General features: G+C 39.3%; 2 pseudogenes across 1 annotated transcript; both read right to left on the bottom strand.

Moving 5' to 3' along the window:
* Positions 1-2919: 2919 nt before the first annotated feature.
* Positions 2920-5706, bottom strand: LOC143617517 (uncharacterized; annotated as a pseudogene). The gene is made up of 4 exons (XR_013150850.1): positions 5695-5706; positions 5101-5421; positions 4032-4192; positions 2920-3942 (listed from the first exon to the last, which is right to left on the bottom strand). The product of XR_013150850.1 is annotated as an uncharacterized LOC143617517 (transcript).
* An 84-nt stretch (positions 5707-5790) lies between these two features.
* LOC143617516 (uncharacterized) lies at positions 5791-19681 on the bottom strand (annotated as a pseudogene).
* Between the last annotated feature and the right edge of the window lie 1658 nt (positions 19682-21339).

The raw sequence follows: 21339 nt of genomic DNA, 5'->3' as shown, positions 1-21339 counted from the left end.
GAGATTGGAGATTTACCTTTCGCACAAGATCTTGTTTTAAATTTATAAAAGTGATTTCTACTAAGACTAAACACACACAAAATAAGCAAGTGTACCTATCGTATATGTAGAATAGTATTGGTAAGAACCAAGTATCGATCAGTGGACACAAATGTTTCTAATAATGAATCTTAGTTTTAGTTCAATCGAAGAGTTTTAATCATTTTGAGGTTGATTTTAAACTTTTTATTAAATAGAAATACTTATATATGTAGGTTACAAGAAGAGAAATTCTAAATGAGTAAATCAATTATATGAAGATTCCCATCTAAGATTAAGAGTCCACTCCATTCTTACTTGATGATTATTATCTGAACATGTGATAAACTTGCCCTAATAATATATGATATAATAGTCCCTCATTTCTAAGTGAACATTATTAGGGCATAGAATTTATGTTGAGGATCCATTATTCTTAACTGTCTTATGGATGATATGTTACAGGTTATGAAGGATCAGGGATACTCGGTATGATCTGTTTACTAATAATTGTATCTGTGTGGTGTTGTGTTTGATAAATATAACGGCTCCAGGACTGGGTCATCCTATTTAATCGCTACTCGACTACTCCCGCACGTGGTCAAAGAGATGGAACGGCTAGTGGGAAGAGTGACGTGATTATAGGAATAGTTGTTAGTTGTTAATTTGTTTATAAACGAGATTATTGATCAGATATAGGACACACTTGTACTCTCGCACATCTTAGCAACTTTGAGAACTCTCTCTATGGCCTACCGTCCTTACAACACTACCATTCTCCGACGAACCTCCATGTTTTCCAGCAACCCAAAACCATCACAAACCACCCACTCTTTCTCCACAATATCACTCCAACATGAGCTCGAGACGAGTAAGCTCATTGAAGATTTTTCACAAACTATATAAAATTTAATAAAAGAAAATACATATAAATTAGTAACTAAAAAATGAGCCAAACTTGAGCTTGAAAAAAAAAACCACTAATGAGCCGAGTTCTAGCTCTCATAAATCGAAACCAATCGAGCTCGAACCTAGTCAAGGTTAGGATCGGCTCGAATCGTTTACACCCCTTACTTTAAAATAGCAGTGTGCGAAGTCGCTTTGGTTCGGTTCGGTCTTGGGGTCTTAACCATAACATAACATAAGGTCAGTTTTGGTTAAGTTCAGATTATTGTCAAATTTATTATTAATGTCTGTTCACTTTTGTCATGGTTAAAATCGGTTCAGTTATGATGTTCTAAGCTATGTTATAGACAGTTGCAACATATTTCAAACCTTTAAAGAAACACATATAAGATAATAATTGAGGTATAAAAGTTTGAAAAAACATAATTATACAAAGTTCAATTCGATTTGATTTCAGTTATAATTGGTTAACCTTATTCACTTAACCATAATCGTCAATTTTGTTAGTTATTGCTAATTTTGATTAACGCTTCGGTTTTAAGTTATGTTTCAATGGGCAAATAAACCGGTTAACTGAACCGACTTGAAAATCAAACCGAAACCGAACCGGTTTGAAACCGATTATGTAGAATCTAGTTTGGAACCGATTGAAACTGTAAGTTCGAAACCGGTTTGTAATTTTCTCCAACAAAACCGGGAAAAAACCGCTCAAAAACCGAACCGAAACTGATCATAATCTGGTCAGAAAACCGGTTTCAACTCAAACCGAAAACGATCATAAAATGGTTTTGAGTCTTGTTGACCAAACCGAACCGATTTCTACCCAAACCAATTTTGAGTTTTAAACTGGTTTAAAAATGTGCTCGGATTATTATGAGGTAACCAAAGGCCCAGAGGTTCACGGGATGGTTCTTAAGCTCGGCTTCGGCTCGCAGCACGCTCTTGTGGTTTTACGAAGCGTGTTGCCGGAGTTTGAGTAACGCGTTGAAGGTGTTCGATGAAATGCCTCAACGAGACCTCGTGTCGTGGAACACGCTTATTATTGCGGTGGGTTATGGTAATGCGGGTGGTAATGTGATTAGGGACATGATGGGTTCGGTTAAGCCGAATTTGGTTAGTGTTGTGAGTGTTTTGCCTGTGTGTGCTGCGATTAAAGACCGCTTGATGATGAGTGAGGTACATTCTTATGTTGTGAAGGCAGGGTTAGGGTGTTATGTTACGGTGAACAATGCTTGTCGCCACGTGTTTGATGAATGTCTGAGAGGAATGAGGTTTCGTGGAATGCTGTCATCAAGAGTTTGGCTTACGTGGGTCGTCAATAAGATGCGATAGATTTTTTTAAATCGATGATCGAAGAAGGTGTTGTGCCAAACCCTGTTGCGGTTTCTAGTATTCTTCCGGTTTTGGTTGAACTTGAATACGTTCGATGGGGAATCGAGCTTCACGGGTTTAGTATTCGAAGGGGTATGGAATCTGATATATTTGTAGCTAATTCTTTACTTGATATTTATGCTAAGTTCAAGTGTCTAGTCAAAGCATCCAATGTGTTTAATAATATGTATGCCGAAGCCGGAGAGTAAATGAAGTTGAATGGAGTTCAAAAGAATCCTGGTTTTAGTTGTGTTCAGCAAGCTGACAAACATATATATTGATTTTGATGTTACTATCTGAAAATTTGTTATTATTCAATACGAAACCGTATAATACACTTGTGTATTATAGTTGTATATTATAGTGTTTATATATAATATAAGAGAATGGGGATTAATTGTGGCATAAGTGTCTTATTTATTACACTTAAACCAATAGTTATAGGTGTTGATGTGGTTCTAACAGTTCCTACTTAAAATTGGTTTTGTATTAAACGACACTGTATCAACGACTATACCCAATAAACCCCCAACAAAACTGCTTAAATTAGCATCCATTTCACATTTTACAAATGACAACTCAAAAAAGAATATGTTTGGAGACCAGTTATTATGATGGGTGAAAAATAACAGCCTTACAGTTGGATTCACCATCCATAATCCACAAACCTAATCTTTCAAGCTTATTTTGTACTAAACCCGAACTCGTATCAGAAGACCAAAACACGACCTTTGTGTCATTCTTTAACAAGACCCCATTATTATTACCCGCATCAATTTTAACACTAAACCCTAAACCCTCGTCAAATCTTTGTGACTTAACACCTTTCCTCTCCAACAACTTTCCCGCCATAAACCCAAAACCGCCCTCTTCTGTGCAATCTCGTTCACAAATCGATCGTTCCAGATCCTGGATCACGAACTCCTGGAAAACAAGAGTCCAAGTCTCTTCCTGACATAAAAGTCAATGGTGGAATCGAGTTTGACCAAGTCAACAAAAAACTCAGCTTTGACCGGAACCATGTTGTGATCCAACACCCATGTATCATACTTCATTTCCAACGCTGTTTTAACCACCAACGCCTTCACGATAACCTCCTTTCTTAATTTACTCGATTTGTATTCCTTCAACGTGTCAAAAAACGCATCCGCATTAACCATCGCATGCCCACACCTTGCAAGATCAAGCACGAAATCAGAAACCGGACCCACGAATACATAGTTCCAAACACCAAGCCTCTCAAAATGACACAACAAGTTCTGGGTCAACACCTTTGACTTTTTATCTACGCTCACAACCACTAACCCATTCCTTTTCTGGACCGATTTCAAAACAGGCCCGAGTTCATCGACACTTGTCACAATCCTATCAGGAACAACTTCTCTAAAACAGAAATCATACCATTTGAGATTCCTCAACGGCTCTAATTTGAAAAGGTCATTCTCACGAGAACTCTCCTGAATCAGATTTGAATCGGGCCCCCGCGGTTTTCCCATAGTTAACCCCCGTGTCTCTATGCGACGCACTAAGCGCTGACTCGTTTAAGAAATTCGTGTAAATGTTAAAATAGCCACGCTCGTGAATAAACTTAATAAACCAAGGCGTCCATATCCTATCTCCCATCTTTTTATACCAACCCGTTGTCACCTATGCATCAATTTATTAAAACAAATATTTTAAAAGGTGACAAACTTTATAAATAAACAAGTGTGTATGCAAACTAGGTTACAACTTACCATGCCATCAAGAATCGGTTTCATGCCATTTGTTTTACGCGTGTCGTACCATAAACGAAACTCCTTGCACGGTTTTGGAAACAAAAGCTGACCCCAGGTACCAACCAGCTGATACAAGACCTTCGTGTCTTTGTTTACGCTTATTTTGTTCCCATGTTTACCTGACATCATAAGCTGATTAAACTGATAAGCTACAACAATAAAGAATTCATGCGTTTTCTTCAAGTTCTATATCAAACGTACACATTTAAGTATACTAGTTTTTAACTTTTTTCGGGCTCGGAAAAAGCTCACTTGAATTGGCTCGGTTTGTAACCAAGCCGAGCCTCAGCCAAGGGTGGCTCGCTCGTTAGCTGGCTCGGTTGAACTTACTTTGGACTTGTTTATGCATTACATCGAACTTATTTTGCATATGTTCATTGAACTATTGAACAGTAACTTAAATTATTAAACTTCAAAACTGTTTATTAAATATCCTTTTTAAACCCGAGCTGATCCCAAGATCAAATTTTTAGCAAAATTGCTGTATTAGTTCATATGTTTTCTTCAAGTTCTAAATCAAGCATATACATTTAAGTTTATTAGTTCTAACATTTTTCAGGCTCGGAAAAAGCTCACTCGAATTGGCTCAGTTTGAAACCGAGCCGAGCATGAGCTAAGGGTGGCATGCTCATTAGCTCAGCTGCTTGTAAATATATCACAATACTATTGCATATGTTTTTTGAGCTATCGAACGATGAAAACTATTGAAAATGGTGTTTATTATTTTCTTTTTTAAAACCGAGCTGAGCTCAAGATCAAACTTTCAGCCCGGTGTCAGATCCAAGCCTGACCTCGTCCTAAACTCAGCTCGGTTTGGCTCGCTCATTAGCTGGCTCAGTTGAACTTATTTTGCATATGTTTTTTGAACTACTGAATGATAACTTAAACTACAGAACTCGAAAGGTGTTTATTAAACTTCTTTTTAAAACCGAGTTGAGCTCAAGATCAAATTTTAGCCCGGTTACAAATCCGAGCCCGAGCTCGCCCTAAACTCAGTCAAATACATAACATAGAAAAAAGATTATACCTGGTACAAACCTCGGTTGCTGCAACGACGCACCATATACCGACGGACTACAATTCGACGCAACCCCTTAATATACCTATAAAACAATGGTGACACTTCAAAATCATCTTCCACCACAAACACAAACTCATTATCCGACCCGGGCTACCACGCTTCCAACCACTGCGCCTGCAGACCCACATTCCCAGTCCGGTAATGCACGACCTTCTCCCCAAACCTCCACTCAAACCCATCAACAAAATCAAGAATCCGACGCGACCCGTTCACTTTCCTATTTATATACTCATTATCTTGCTCCTTTTGATCCTTTTGGTCCAAACCCTTAAAGTGATCAATGAATATGTGAATGTTGACCTTGTCGGTATCATAACGAGCTGCGGAAAGCGATCGCAGGCAGCTTCATCGGGTGTACATCGGACATCTCAAAAAGTTGTCCGTAACGGACAACTTTCATGGGGCATGAAGAAGAAAAGGGTATAATAGTAATTTTACAATAATATTAAGGGAAAAGAACAACACCTGTCGTGTCAACAACCACATGTGTTACATGCGAGCAATCAGTTAGACTAGACCAGGACCATAAAACGGACATACCGCAAGTACCATCTGTGTAATTTAATTCTTAAATTAATAATTGAAAAGATGTTATGATTTTGTCATCTCTTTTATAAATTCTACTGACTCGAAGCTCTATATCCACCACGTAACCAACTCCGCACACCATAACAAATTCCTGTTTAAGCTATTGTACCAACTAAATCCAATGATCTTGAAAATCAAGAAGTTAATTTAACTGTTTAAGATTAAAATATATAATAACCCAAAAACAGGTCAAAAGTCAACCTTACCTGATAACTTGATATTTGCAAGCTACATAAAGAACCAGATTACTCATAAAATTCACAATGCAGAAATCTGGTATGATATCTTATAGTCAACCTTACCAGATAACTTACAGTCAACCTAACCTGATAACTTAATATTTGCAAGCTACTATATATGCTCAAGCTATGATATACATATTGTTAATATTAAAATGGAACTACCATATGAAGCCAATAAAATGTGAAACATCATAGTCTTAAGAAGCAAAAATGTAAAACACATAGAAGATGTTACAACTAACATTTATGAGACTAGCAAACATCATTGAACTACAATTACTATTACGGAAAATGTCTAATGAAACCAAACACTACAATATGTAACTTAAAATCTTCATTTCACATCCCACAATTACTATTTCAGTTTTCGTCTCTGGCAGAGACGAAGCATACTTAGGGCCCGGGTGGCCCCGGCCCCCCCTATTTTTTTGCGCAGTAGTGTAAATTTACCCGTTTTCGATCGAAATGTTTAGCTCCCCCCCCCCCATCATTTGTGAATTTTTTTAATACATTTTGAGTCCCCCCCCCCCGGCATCTCCGTCCAAGATTCGCCACTGATCTCTGGTGCACAAGATAGGGTCATCCAATAATTCTTTTGGCACAAGCTTACCTAATAGCTTAAGCATGTTTCTACTTAATGAACCAGCTGCAATTACATCAATTAACAACGACAAAGTGGTAGCATCAAGAGCTTAGCTTCTTCCATCCATCTCCTGTAAAAGCATCTCCACATTATCATAATGTTTGTTCCTTATGTATCTGTTAGGCCACGATTTTTATACTGAGGATCCTTTATCCTTGACTGTCTTATGGATAGTTTATCCTTGAAATATACATCAGGATATAAAGGATCGACGATCCTCGATATTGTTTGTTTACTAATGATTGCGTTTAGTATGGTGATGTGTTAGACATGTATATCAACTTTAAGACGAATTTGCATCAATTATCCTCACGGGACATCCTGTAGCTGGAACATGGATCTAGGATCCTAATTCAACATAACTGATTATGGACGAACTCTCTAGAAGATTGACGTTTAAATAACAACAACGGTATCTAGACCTGGTCTACCGCTTTATTCGCTAGTGAGTGGCTATCAGCACGTGGTCAAAGAGCACGTTGGTGAAGAATGGAAGACTAGCGGATTTATAGGATGAAGTTGTTAAGTTTGTTAATTACTTTTTCCTTATATATTTGAGTATGATCGATAGGAATAAGCACATGTACTTACACACACACACACTAGAGCAGAAGCAAATACTCTCTCTAGACACTAGATTTCGTTGTAATCTCGATCATATACTCCACAAACACTTGTAATCACTTTTTATTCATTAATAAACTCGACGGTGATAGTTTTCACCGTCCGGGGGTTTTTTGTGCCGGAAACCAAGATAACCATATACTCATCGACCAAATGTTACCTTCTTGATCATTGACTAAAGTACTTCGACCAAAGATTATATTATTAATCATTGACAGGAGCTATTTTACCAACGATTACCTTGATAAGTTTTGACCGAGGTAAGACTATCTTGGATAAGGGCTTTTTCCCTCGTGATCAAATCATCGTGTTCATCAATATCACGCTTATATACTCGTTATTATTGAATTGGCATCTTACCTCACATAACAGATTTGGATACTTAATCCTTAGCAGATTTTTGTCCAAAACAATTTGACGCCCACCGTGGGGCAATTGGTGCTATAATCCATATTATTCTCATCAACCTTCATTTTTCCATACCCTAAACACTCGCAATGGCCTCTCAATCAACTTCTGCGTCGTCAACCATGCCATCATCGGTTTCTCTCTCATCAAGGACCTTGCCACCGATGCCTCCGCCAATCACGGGAGCACAACGAACTGCTGCTGATGGAAGCAAGACGCAACTACCAGTCTTCCAGAGCTCGAAAACCGCTGCTGCTACCCCGGTGGTTAATACTAACAGTGATGTTTCATCTATGTTTTCGCAGGTTAAAGCATATATGGAGCCGCAAAACAAGACCAACCAAAGGATCCTTCGTGAGATAGAAGATCTCAGGAAGAATAAGAGGCCAGCAGAAGATCTCACTCCCTTGGTGCCCAGGATGCTGGATTTCACCAGTCCAGGATCCATGGCTCAGCCTTCGCAGGGATCTTTACTGTTTCAACCAGGATCCTCTATCCTACAACCGGGGTCCATGGGTCAACAGGCTCAAGGATCCTCAATGTTTCAGCCACGATCGTCCATCCTTCAACAAGGGTCCATGGGTCAGCAGGCTCAAGGATCCTCACTCTTTCAGTCAGGATCACATATCCTTCAACAAGGATCCACTGGTCCTCAGGTTCAAGGGTACTCGGATTCCCAGCAAGGACCACCTAGCTTCAACCATGGGTTAATAGGTCAACCAATGCAGAGTTCCTCGATGTTCCAAAGGGGATCAGGGATGCTTCCACCAGGATCCTCTGGGATTCCTTGTCAAGGATCCTTATTTCAAGATCCAGGATCCTTTGGATCCCAACATCAATGTTCTTCGGAAGTCTATGATGGGGACATAATCCCCATGCAGACCATAGCTTCCGGAGGACCCACTCCGATTGCTGACTCCTCTTATCCCAGATACCCGTTTGGAATACCAAACTCCACCCAGCAGAGAGGTAACTGGTACGATCCTATATCTTTAGATACTAACCATGGTTCAATGCAGGATGCAGGTATCAACCAGGTAATGGCCAAGGAGTTACAAAAACTCAAGGATATGATATCCAGTGTTCCCGGGGTGATACGTCCAATTCCTGAGATACCGGTGGGAAGTCACAAATTATCCAGATTCGCTCCGCCCATTTGTGATGCTGAAATCCCGAAGCGGTTCCAAACTCCCAACATGAAGACATATGATGGGAGCACCGATCCAGAGGAGCATGTTGCCCAGTATAGGGAAAGGATGGAAATTTATCCTGTTCCTGAAAGACTCAAGGAGGCTTGCCTTTGTAAAGGATTTGGAGCCACGCTAATAGGAGCTTCACTTAAATGGCTGCTAAGTCTCCCCCATTTCTCGGTTACATCTTTCTCTCATTTAGTTAATTTGTTTAACACTCAATTTTCCTGTAGTCAGAAATTTGAGAGGTTAACCAGTGATTTATATCGTGTTGTTCAACCTAGTGATGAATCCCTTAGGGATTTCGTTACTAGGTTCGGCAAGGAAGCTCTAGAAATCCCAAACCTTGATATGACTACTGCTGTTGAAGCATTCAAGATGAGAATTCAAAAGATCTCCCCCTTTTATGATGATTTAGTGATGACTCCATGCAGGACATTAGATGAAGTCAGAAACAGGGCATTAAGATACATCCGGTTAGAGTAAGATAAGAAGATCCAGGATCGTCTCGGGGGACAAACGAAACAAGAAACTCCTGAGAAGAATAAAGGATCCTGGAATAGGAACAACAATTAGAAGCCATACGCCAAGTTCAACAATCAGAACGTACGGGCAATTGAAGAAGGAGATGACGATGAAGACTACCCTTGCAACTCCGACTATTGTTTCTCTGTAGATACTCATGGCTTGATTTGTGCCATGAAGGATCTCGGAGAAAAAGCAAGGTGGCCCCGAAAGAATGAGAAGGTTGTCGGTTTCAAGGACAAGTCTAAGTGGTGCGCCTTCCACGAAGATTTTGGCCATGCAACAGACGAGTGCATCGGATTAAGGAAAGAGATTGGATACCTCCTGAGCAAGGGTCACTTTAAAAAACTCTTGGGAAGGAAGAAATCCAAGATCCAGGATCCCGAAGATCTTCCACAAAAAGCAACACCACCACCGCCGGATGCCCATGTGATCAATTTTGTCTCCAGAGACTACGAATTGTTTAGAGATTCGTGTGCCATAGAAGAAAGTCCCGTAGAAGAATTCGAATTGGACAATGAGAGAAGACCACTCATCCCCACTACTCGGATGACTGATAAGAGAGTCTTTTTCAATTCAAGGATCCAGGATCCTCAACAAAACAAGCCAGATGTGCCAACAGTTAATTTTATCTCGGGAGGTTCAAACATATGTGGAACATCTTTCTCCGCAGCAAAAAGATTCACCAAAGAGATCAAGATGGATAACGGAGATCACCCAATAGTATCAACCACATTAACAACAGACAGGAGAATCTTTTTCGATGAGGAAGACAAGTTGAACATTCAGGATCCTCATCATGACGGTTTGGTTATTACTTTGTTTATATCTAACCATTATGTACGCAAGATCCTGGTGGACGGGGGCAGCTCGGTCAACATTATCCAGCATGATGCCCTCAAAAAGATGAACATCCCGGATTCAGAAATCATCCCAAGAACATCGGTGCTAGTCGGTTTTAGTGGCGAAACTAAAAAGACATTGGGGGGACATCAACCTCCCAATTTATATCGAAGGGTTAAATTCATACCAAAAATTTTATGTTATAGATAACCTTTCCTGTTGCAATGTTATTTTAGGTAGGCCTTGGCTCCATGGAATGAAGGTCGTAGCTTCAACTTATCACCAATACATCAAGCTACTAACTCCTTGGGGAGTTGTAAAGATAGTAGGTGACCAAGCGGAGGCTAAGAACTACTATTCATCATCAATGAAGCCAGCAGCCAAGCAAACTATAGCATAGCAACTACAGCAACATCTTAGGAACGTGCTGGAAGCTTGGGAAAAAGACCTCAAAGAAGTATCATTGGACCCCGAAGATCCAGAGATAAAAGTGTTCCTACGATCCAGTATCCCCATCAAAATCGAGGAGGATATAATATCCTTCCTAGGGCGAAGAAGATCTACTTTTTCCTTCAAGCACTCATACATGACAGGTATTTCAAAAGAGGTAATCACTCATAAACTCGGCCTTGATTTATCTATTAAACTCGTCCTTCAGAAGCGAAGAAAATTCGCTCCTGAGAAGAACAAGATCATACAAGAAGAAGTTGAAAAACTTCTTAAGGCCGGTATGATCAGAGAGGTTCAATATCCTCGATGGTTAGCTAATGTGGTCGTTGTTTCAAAAAAGAATAGAAAGTGGACGGTGTGTGTCGATTTCAAGGATTTAAACAAGGCATGCCCCAAGGATCCTTTCCCATTACCACATATAGATGTCATGGTGGATGCAACGACTGGACATGAAATGCTCACCTTTATGGATGCTTCCTCTGGATTCCAACAAATTCAGATGGAACCATCTGATCAAGAGGACACAACGTTCATGACTCCAACCGGCATATATTGTTATACTGCTATGCCGTTCGGACTAAGAAATGCAGGAGCAACATACCAAAGACTAGTCAACATGATGTTCAAGGACCAATTGAGCAAAACTATGGAGGTATATATAAATGATATGGTGGTAAAGTCGAAGAAGGCAGAGGATCACCTCAGAGATCTTGAGGAAGCATTCAATATCCTTGACCATTATAACATGAAACTAAATCCGTCCAAATGCCACTTCGGTGTTAAGGCTGGAAAGTTTCTGGGATATATGGTCACAAAGAGAGGAATTGAAGCAAGCCCGGAGCAGATAGAAGCTACTGTCAATCTCAAATCTCCTGCAAATGCCAAAGACGTCCAGAGGCTCAACGGAAGAATAGCGGCCTTGAATAGATTCATCTCAAGATCCTCCAAGAAGTGCAAAGGCTTCTATGATATCCTTAGAAAGAACAAGAAATTTAAGTGGACTGAAAAGCATGAAGCTGCGCTTATAGCCCTGAAGGATTACTTATCCTCAGCTCCAGCTCTAATGAAGCCTGTGGATGGAGAATCCTTGTATCTATATCTTGTTGTCTCAGGAAATGCAGTGAGTGCAGTCTTGGTAAAGGATCATGAAGGTGAACAACATCCTGTATACTATGTAAGTAAAAGTCTTCTAGATACGGAGTCCAGATATTCTCATTTAGAAAAGCTAATTCTTGCTCTTATTATGGCTTCTACTAAACTAAGACATTATTTTGAAACTCACCCTATTATTTTGAGAACTAACTATCCTGTAAAGAATGTTCTTAGAAAACCAGAGTTGTCAGGTAGAATGGCTAAGTGGGCTGTAAAATTAAGTGCATATGATGTCCAATACGATCCAAGAACAGCAATCAAGTCTCAAGCGCTAGCGGGCTTTATGGCTGATTTCACTAGTGATCTACAAAAAGAGGTTGACTTGGAAGTCCAACAACTAGAAAAGACCAAGGATCCTTGGATACTGTTCACATATGGAGCATCCAACGTAAGAGGAACAGGATTAGGGATCCTACTGAAATCGCCACTGGGGGACATATTACCCCAGTCCATAGCTTGTGAGTTCCAGGCAACAAACAATGAAGCAGAGTACGAAGCTTTAATCGCAGGTTTGCAATTAGCCAAAAGCATGAGGATCAGGTATCTTCAAGTTTATGTAGATTCTTTGTTGATAACTAACCACTTTAACGGCTCGTATGCTGTTAAAGGTGAGAAACTAATGAAATATTTAGATGTTGTGAAGGAATTGTCAAAATCCTTAGAAATATTTAATATCACACAGGTACCGAAGGAATAAAACGCTCGGGCAGATGCCTTAGCAAACTTAGCCTCGTCTCTGAAGATCCCTGAGGATTTGAAAATCCCAATAATCCACATTCTCGCGCCAGCAATAGGAGAACAGGAAGTTGGGGAGATAACAAAAGACAAAGAAATCGTGCTCTGGGATCCTTTATCCTCAAATAACAAAGGATCATGGATCCATCCTATCAAGAACTATATTCAGACTGGAGAAATTCCAGCCACAGAAAATCCCAAGTCCTTCAAGCTCAAGGTGGAATAGCATTATTTTTCAGGATACTCAGAACTGGATACTTCTGGCCAACAATGAAGAAAGATGCAGTGGAGTATTCAAAGAAGTGTGATGCTTGCCAAAGACACGCGAACATCCTTCATCAACCAGCGGAGCCTCTATATCCTATATCCTCCTCATGGCCTTTCATGAAATGGGATATGGATATTGTAGGCAAACTACCAAAAGCACCAGGTGGAAAAGTCTTTATGCTTGCTATGACTGACTACTTCTCCAAGTGGATTGAGGCAGAAGCATTTGTACAAGTCCGAGAAAAGGAAGTAATGTCTTTTATTAAACGAAATATTATAACTAGATTTGGTATTCCCGCTGAAATTGTTTGTGACAATGGTTCCCAGTTTATCGGGAAGAGAACCACTAACTTTTGTGACAGTTGGGGCATCAAAATGATCACTTCGACTCCGGTTCATCCTCAAGCCAATGGTCAAGCAGAGTCCAGCAACAAGATCATCATCAACAATCTAAAGAAGAAGCTAGGATCCAAGAAGGGAAATGGGCTGAAGAACTTCCTTATGTTCTCTAGGCAGACAGAACTACACCCAAAAATGCGATAGGCCACACACCCTTCTCCTTGGTGTTTGGATCAGAAACAGTGATTCCCACAGAAATGGTGGTTCCTACTGCGAGAACCAGCATCTGTGATCCTGAAGCCAATAAAGAAATCCTTCTTGAAGACTTGGATACTATAGAAGAACTCAGAGATCTAGCAAAAATTAGAATGGCAGCTTATCAACAAAGGATAGCTGGGGCATATAACAAAAATATCAGAATCAGGAGATTTCAAGAAGGAGATCTAGTATTGAGGAAAGCCTTCCAAAACACAACAAATCCGGCTGATGGGAAGCTAGCGCCCAAATGGGAAGAACCTAATCAAATTGAGTCGGAAGCAGGAAATGGGGCATATCATTTGATCACAATGGAAGGCAACAGGTTACCAAGAGCATGGAATGCCATCCACCTCAAGAAATATTTTTTCTGATCGGGATCCACTATCCTGAGAGGATATATTATCCAGAAAAGGATCTAGGATCCTTAAATCAGTAACATCTTTCTGATCTATTATGTCTTTTGAATTATTATTAATTTAAGGATAATATATTCTTAATACTTTATCTTTTCCAAGTTTTGAGTAACCATGCAGGATTGTAGTGATTCATTTGATGTTCAAGAGGTTGGCCACCTCTCCTTTGCGTTTAAGGTACTTTACTATTTCCCTTGGCCTTGCCCACGTTTGGATATGACCCCCGATGGTCATATCCCCTAAGGTTTAAAGGTTTTCACCTTTCTCACAATCTCCAGTTGCGAACGCTATCCAACATATAGTTCGTGGCAGCGGGACCAGTACACGCTTAGTGGCTGACAATTTCGTTGTCTCCGGCTATATGGAGGATCCTACGAATTATGGTAGACGTACCATACCTCCGGTTTATAACGTTTTCACGTTATCTCACGTTTGGGCTAAATCCCGGTTCGGGCGAGACCCCAGTTAACATCCGTATCTTTGGGCCAGTCCCCAGTTTGGGCTTGTCCCCAGTTTATTGGGCTTGTCCCTAGATTATTTTATGGGCTTGTCCCCAGATTACACGGGATTGTCCCCAGTTGCACATGCTTGTCCCCAGAATATTTGTTGGGCTTGTCCCCAGTTTAATGGGTTTGATCCCAGTTAATAATATGAATTATTTGCAGTGAACTTTCTAAGTTATTATTGAAGATCAAGAAACTAAAGATCCGGATCCTGAAGCTACTCTAGTAAGGAATATTAAAAGTTCAATACTTCTAGTAACCTAGGTCTATCTAGACCTTCTGGTATGATCTTTATTGATTAAGTTAAGTTTGATATTTATTGCAATAACTTTGGATATTCTGGTTAGAAAGGCTAATCTTTTAAGAGGTTATTTGATTACTAAAGTCTTTAGCTATTTTCAGGATGCTTTATCCTAAAATTTTCTTTAAAGATGTTTTATCCTAAAATCTATGATTTAAGAATATTCTATTCTAGACGATTTTTAAAGATCTTTTATCCTAAAAATCTTTTACTCAAGATTATTTATCAAATTATTAATAATGCTAAACTTATAAGCAACAAGTTTTTGAAAATAAATAACATGTAGATAGTCAAAAGATTTATATATTAAAATAAGCCGCTAGGACTTATCCAAAATCCTTAACCCGGATTTCACCATACGAAAAGATGGACCATCCATCCGGGTTAAGTAAGAGTTACTAATAGTTCATAAAGTGCAGGAAAATTAATAACAGGGGCAACAAAGGCTTTATCCCCACAAACAGAGGATCCCTCCACCTTTGTCACCCCCGCATATTGTCTTAAGGATCATGGATCCTTTATCCTAAATAACTATTGTTTATTACAGACCATAGAAATTATTCGTAAAAACATCAACACCAAATAAAAAAGTGGGCTCGGGCCTTGTCTTTAATATCCTTCATCGCCCACTTAAGCTGCATCTTCACCGCAGCATCACCTTCCCCCTTGCCATCTTCAACCGCCTCCTTAACGCCGTTGGTCCCAGCCTCGGTGTTCTCAATCATCTCTTCATCATCCTCACCACCAAGGTCGTCAATAGCAGCCTTCCATTTCTCCACTTCCCAGGCTGACTTGTCGAAGGCAGGATCACCGGCCTCCATCGCCATCTTGATCCGCGCCTGAAATACCGACCTGGCAGCCCACACCTTGGCCTCATTAGTCGCCTGCTCCACTGCCTCTTGACGTTGGGCTTCGGCTGAGGATATCTAATCCTCCAATTGTTTCTTGAGTTGGATCATAGCTTTATCCTTAGCAACCGCAGCTTTCCCTAACCCAGACATTTTCTCACTCATCTGGAGGATAGTCTTTTCATAATGGTCCCTCATAGCAATCACAGCCTACCAATAAATTTCGTGTCAAAATTGGGACAATACTGGATCCTAAATCAATAAAGGGGAAAATATGGTATATTTACAGAGCAGACAATGTCACAGTGAGTCTCGGGATCAGAGGATTTTTTCCTCTTGGAAGCTGCAGATTTAGCCCTGGTAGTGGCGGTCTTGGGCTCGGAGCTTGTGCCATCCTTTGAAGCCTCCTTCTTGACAGCAGGAGAAGTAACCATACAGTCGATGTCGTCAAGGGAGAACTTGAGAGTGGACTTTCCAGCTTTCTTGGTGCCTGTAGAGGAGAAATCAACATATAAGTATTCTATTTTATTTTATTTACTTTAAAATGATTAACTTACTTGACATGTTTGAACTTTAGGAGATGTCACAAAAACCTTTAACAAACCGAGCTTGAAAGGTCCTAACTTCGGTATCCAGTGCTAGGAAACGTTTTGCCTTTGCTTCTGTTCCAGGTAGCTTGCTCAATGAAGCGGAGTTCTCAACTGCAAACAACAGAAAAGAATAAGCATTAAAACTGAAGAATAAAGGATCCTGTTATTCCTTAAGGATCCAGGATCCTACCCTTCGTGACCCACGTTGAAGGAAGATCAGTCCCCCTGGTATCGAGTCGCGTTTAACGAAGAAAAATTGATTCCTCCACACGGAATCATTTAGCGTGGCTTTGGAGATCGGATGGGGCTGTCAGGGCTTGGATTTGAAGATAAAACGAGCAGAACCGAAGGTAGTAAGGGTATACAGATATGAAAACTCCGGAAGGCTAAAATCGATTTTTTCCTCCTTGATGATTCTTTCGATAGTGCTAAGAACCCTCAAGATCATCGGCATGGCTTGTATGTAAGATATGCCGGTAGAATCGAAAAACTTTGGGTAAAAGGCGGAAAGGGGTATTTATAGCCGATAAGAAAGGGAGTTGCCGGAAAGCAGACCCAAACCTTGGAGTAAACATCGCATCTAATGCTGGATTCGTAGGGTCGAAACACGGTATCTGGAGGAAATAATGTATGATAACTGTCGACCTCGGGTTCCGTGAGCTTACAAATTTCAGAAGATGGGTTGGAAAGCAGACCTTGGGGTTCCATTTCGACTAGTTCGGAACCACCGGATGACTGTTCAGAAGGTTTCGAAGGGGCCGAAGAAGAAGAAGAAGCGGCGGACATGATTAAAGAAAATAAGAAACAAGGGTTAGAAGAATACCTGATGCGTCGGATGAAGGTGTATATAATCAAATATATAAGGCGGCATATATAGACGGTTATAATTAACCTTGGGGGCTGAATGGTAAATTTTCTGGAAAAACCGTCCCATCCAGCAGTTTTCGCAGTGATTTTGAATTTCAAAATGACAGCTGTATTCCACTGTCACCCGCCATTTTGGGGGCAATTGTTAGGCCACGATTTTTATACTGAGGATCCTTTATCCTTGACTGTCTTGTGGATAGTTTATCCTTGAAATATACATTAGGATATAAAGGATCAACGATCCTCGGTATTGTTTGTTTACTAATGATTGCGTTTAGTATGGTGATGTGTTAGACATGTATATCAACTTTAAGACGAATTTGCATCAATTATCCTCACGGGACATCCTGTAGCTGGAACATGGATCTAGGATCCTAATTCAACATAGCTGATTATGGACGAACTCTCTAGAAGATTAACGTTTAAATAACAACAACGGTATCTAGACCTGGTCTACCGCTTTATTCGCTAGTGAGTGGCTATCAGCACGTGGTCAAAGAGCACGTTGGTGAAGAATGGAAGACTATCGGATTTATAGGATGAAGTTGTTAAGTTTGTTAATTACTTTTTCCTTATATATTTGAGTATGATCGATAGGAATAAACACATGTACTTACACACACACACTAGAGCAGAAGCAAATACTCTCTCTAGACACTAGCTTTCGTTGTAATCTCGATCATATACTCCACAAACACTTGTAATTACTTTTTATTCATTAATAAACTCGACGGTGATAGTTTTCACCGTCCGGGGGTTTTTTGTGCTTGAAATCGAGATAACCATATACTCATCGACCAAAGGTTACCTTGTTGATCATTGACTAAAGTACTTCGACCAAATATTATATTATTAATCATTGACCGGAGCTATTTTACCAACGATTACCTTGATAAGTTTTGACCTAGGTAAGACTATCTTGGTTAAGGGTTTTTTCCCTCGTGATCAAATCATCGTGTTCATCAATATCACGCTTATATACTCGTTATTATTGAATTGGCACCTTACCTCACATAACAAATTTGGATACTTGATCCTTAGCAGATTTTTGTCCAAAACAGTATCCTTGGAGAAGAACACAATAAGTAACATTATTTGGCAGGCACCCACCCTCTTCCATTCTAAGAAACAAGTCTTTTGCATCTTGAAATAGACCTTCCCGACAAAAGCCACTAATCATCACATTATATGTCCCAACATTAGGTTGCAAACCTTTATCAATTAGGTCACGGAAAAGATTCCTTGCAATGCGAAATTTCCCACCTTTACCCGCTCCGTCAATGAGGATAGTGTAAACAACAATATTATAATTTAGATTGCTATCACCCATCAACTGGAACAAAGAGAGCGCATCTTCTACTAGATTGTTGTTGCAAAGACCCTCTAATATTATTCCATAACTGCACTCGTTTGGAATTTGGCCTTGCGCATGCATCTCATCAAAGAGTTTGCGTGCCTCTACACAACGCCCAACCTGGAACAATCCTTGTAACATGGTACTGTAAGTGACCACATTGGGTTTTAAACCTTTTCCGGCCATCTCTCGAAACATTTGCATGGCTTTTTCTATATTCCAATTCTTGCAATACCCGTTTAATAAGCTATTGTAAGTGACAACATTAGGAACGAGACCTCTAAGCGTCATTGAATCAAACATTTCCCTTGCTTTGATCATTTCACCTCGCAGACAGTAACCATCTATAAGTGAACTATATGTCACAACGTTTGGAACCGTACCCCTCTCGACCATGATGTTTATAACAGCCTCGGCTTCATCTACTTTACCTTCCTTGCAAAATGCATCAACTAATGCAGTAAAGGTTTTCACGTCTGGAGTAATCTTGTCATCCTCCATTTCTTTTAGTAACTTCAAGACCTCATCCCAACGACCTAACTTACAAAGCCCATTTATCATACAATTATATGTGATGACATTTGGTAAAATTCCTTTTTCAAATACCATTTCTTTAAAGAGCTTAAAAGCATCATCTATATTTTGATCCTTGCAAAGACTATCAATGATGGTGCTATATGTAACAATACTAGGCTTGCATTTTTCTTGTTCCATTAGTCGGAGCAGAGCAACTGCCGTAACGTTATTGCCGAACTTGCAAAGCCCTTTAATCATTGTGTTGTACATAACGGCATCGGATTCACAAAGTTTTTGTTTGATGAGCTTCTTGAAAAACATTTCTGCTTGAAGAATCTTATCTTCCACGACGAGTCCATCTAAGAATGCACTGAATATGTACACATTGGGTGCGATAGCCCGCCTGAAGCAAGATCCAAGGAGAGCAAAACCGTCTTTGGTGCGATGCAACTGACAACAACACTTGATTGCAATGCTGACGAAGTATTCATCAACCGGGACACCAATTGCACACATTTGGTTGAAAAGGTCAAGGGAACATGAAAAATGTTTCATTTTGGTAACAGCATTCAACAACTGAGTAAAGTTAACAACCGAGGGCAGCGGACGTCATTGAGACATTTCATCAAACAGGTTCAGTGCATCATTCAAGTTCCTAACTTTATCAATTATAAATCGATTTGAGTGAAAGGAAGCTTTGGATATAATGATAATGTTACCTCTGAAAGCAGCAGAAGACTTTGTGAAGCTATTTATCATCATCATCATCCAACAGTAAGTAAGAGTGTGTATGTATGTATATCTTCAACCTAGCTAATAACACTCACTGGTTAATTTGTTTGCTTGATTGATTTGGTAAGAAGCATAGAAAGCATGACCATATATTTATGCGTTCAAAAATTCGTTGGTGTTTGATGGTAAAGATCCCGGTAATATCATAAGCGAGATAAAAGCGTTAAGCTTCTCATGGGTGAAGAATAGATCAAACAATATGGACTTATCGTTCGTTGGAGAGTTGGTGTTCTTTTAATTTTATAATGTAATTGGGTGGTTGGTAGCTTCAGCTAGTTGTATTTTTTATATTGTTTTAGATGTTTGTTTTTGGTGTTGCTAGCTAGCTTCTTGCTAGGTGATGGTTTTGTTTATATAATAAAGTTTTTATTTGCCGTTCAAAAAGAAAAATTAGTTTGCCTCATACCCGGTCAGATACACATCGGGTATATATCATGTAATTACCCATAGGGTGTTGGGTTAACGGTGGCCGTCATGTACTATCAGAAAACTTGGTTGTAAAACTTATCTCATGAACAGTCAAATATCTGTCGGGTGTATATTAGGTAATTATAGTTTATATGTTGAGTATCGAGAATATCAAAGCAAACGCAAAAACTGATTCGAGGGACCAGCAAGCCACTTGCGAGCTATTTTAGATCGGATTAACAAAAGGCTCGAAACTAGCAAAGTTTAGCCCGAGTTGCAAATAGAGCTCGTTTAGTTATTGAGCCGTGAATATTTTTTGTTTTAACACTTTTGAATTGCTCTAGCTCCACCCGACCGAAGAGCAGGAAAGTTGCTCTAGCTTCACCAGATCGCTCGTATTTATGTAAAGGCTTTCATCGTGATCATAACATTTTATATTCAACTTAGGTGTAGCAACTTCTTCAAACACAAGGATAGACCGACTAACAACTAAGTCGAAGACCCTTGGCTGGCTAGATCAACCATCCTAGACCAAAGTAGTACTCATCCTCATACTTCTTTATCATAAGCTGTCAATGTTGCGTAATTAATATTTATATTTATGTTTTATTATCATTTTCAAGTTAAGGATGGGTATGTTATTTTTGTTTAGTTGGGCGTGTCTTTTATAATTGGAAGTCAATTTACTATTTAGTTACGTTTGATTTGGAATTACGTTTAGAATGCTTTGAGATAATATTTCCTCCTCTATTTTCGTTTCTTCTTCTTCAATCTTTCTAACACGTACATGCTCAAATTGCTAAAAGATAGAAATTACAAATGAAGGGTTTCACAAATGAAGGGATAACGGGTTATAAAGTACTTATTGACTATCCGAATAACAAAACAACTCGTGTATAACCCGCACGTTTTTAACAAACGGTACATATAAGATTCAAAATGGGTTATAATAGTTGAGAGTGAAGAAGAAAGCGAACTTGTATTTTTTATATAGATATGACTTTATTACCACCATAAAACTGACTAATTTAATCTTTAATGCATATAAATATAATATTTAGGTATGTCTTCATGCATAAATGTTCAACATTGATCTATACACACATGAATTATTTTATAATGACAAAATTATAAAACTTGTTTATGTGTAGACTTTGACTTGGTTCCATAAGTTGTTTAGATCTATCCTATGTTTATTCCTAGTATGAACTACGGATTAAAATCTGACTAACATGTACCATAACTACTTGAATCACAATACGAATACATGAATCAACATCTAATACACATAACGATACAACAATTATGATGTTAAAACTTGATGAGAAG

This window comes from Bidens hawaiensis, unplaced genomic scaffold, assembly GCF_021521415.1.
Source record: "Bidens hawaiensis isolate Kalapana, Puna unplaced genomic scaffold, B.hawaiensis_p1.1 tig00055194_1, whole genome shotgun sequence".
NCBI classification, from domain to species: Eukaryota; Viridiplantae; Streptophyta; class Magnoliopsida; order Asterales; family Asteraceae; genus Bidens; species Bidens hawaiensis.
This window is presented reverse-complemented; position numbering and strand designations above follow the sequence as displayed.